The following is a 1,292-nucleotide window of genomic DNA, read 5'->3' as shown; positions in this document are numbered from 1 at the left end:
AGAAGAGATGGTGGAAAAGCTCAATATCATCAGCATAAACAAGGACAGGGGCCAACTGTGGAACAGATAATCAATAACTCATATGAAGGTTCAGGTTGAAGCCAAAGAGAATTAAAACAACTTTGCGAAAGACAAAATATGACCTTGCATATATCCCACCTGAATTCAGAGACCATCTCAAGAACAGATTTGATACATTAGACAGTAATGACCAAAGTCAAGAAGAATTGTGAGATGACATCAAGAAAACCATACATGAAGAAAGCAAAAGTTCACTAAAAAAACAAGAAAGAAAGAAAATACGCTGTTCACTGTTTCTAATTTGGTGCAAGTTCCATGCCAAATCTGCCTCCATTCCTCTTCCCTTTTCTAAGCTGGACATCAACTGTCTCCAGTAAAGATTAGCCCAAGTTTCTGAATGAATTTCTACACACGCACACACACACACAGATATACACACACCAAGTTCAGAAACAATTTCACAGTCGTTATCATAGTCAATCCTCTTGCAAATGGAAGAAATGAGGAAGTAAAAGAGCTGAATAGAAAATCTCTAAGGGCAGCTTGAGAAGACAAAGTCAAGTATTACTATGAAATGTGCAAAGACCTGGAGTTAGAAAACCAAAAAAGCAAAGAACATACTTGTCATTTCTTAAGCTGAAAGAACTGGAAAAAAAAAAAAGCAAGCCTTATTTTGAAATATTGAAGGACTTCCTGGGCAAAATATTGAATGATGCAGAAAGCATTAAAAGAAGATATAGTCACCATAGCCACACACACAAAAAAACGTTGATATTCAAGCATTGCAACTAACATGTGATCAAGCACCAATGTTACTGAAGGCAGAAGTCTAAGCTGCACTCAAGGCATCAGTAAAAAACAAGACTCCGGAAACTGATGGAATGCAAATAGAAATCTGTCAACAATCTGATGCAGCACTGGAAACATTCACTTATCTATGCCAAGAAAATTGGAACACAGCTACCTGTCCAGCCTACTGGAAGAGATTCATATTTCTGCCTCTTTCAAAGAAAATGACTGCAGAAATCATTGAACAATATCATTAATATCTCCTGAAAGTAACACTGTGCCTGAAGATAAATCAAAACACAGTTGCAACACTACATCAACAGGGAACTGCCAGTATTCCAAGCTGGATTCAGAGGAGAAAATACAATGAGGGATATTATTATTCAAATGCGATGGCTCTTGGCTAAAACCAGAGGATACCAGAAGGATGTGAAATTGTGTTTTGTTCTCTATGCAAAGGCTTTTGACTGTGTGGATCATGA

Source organism: Chrysochloris asiatica, unplaced genomic scaffold (genome assembly GCF_000296735.1).
Source record: "Chrysochloris asiatica unplaced genomic scaffold, ChrAsi1.0 scaffold00020, whole genome shotgun sequence".
NCBI classification, from domain to species: Eukaryota; Metazoa; Chordata; class Mammalia; order Afrosoricida; family Chrysochloridae; genus Chrysochloris; species Chrysochloris asiatica.
This window is presented reverse-complemented; position numbering follows the sequence as displayed.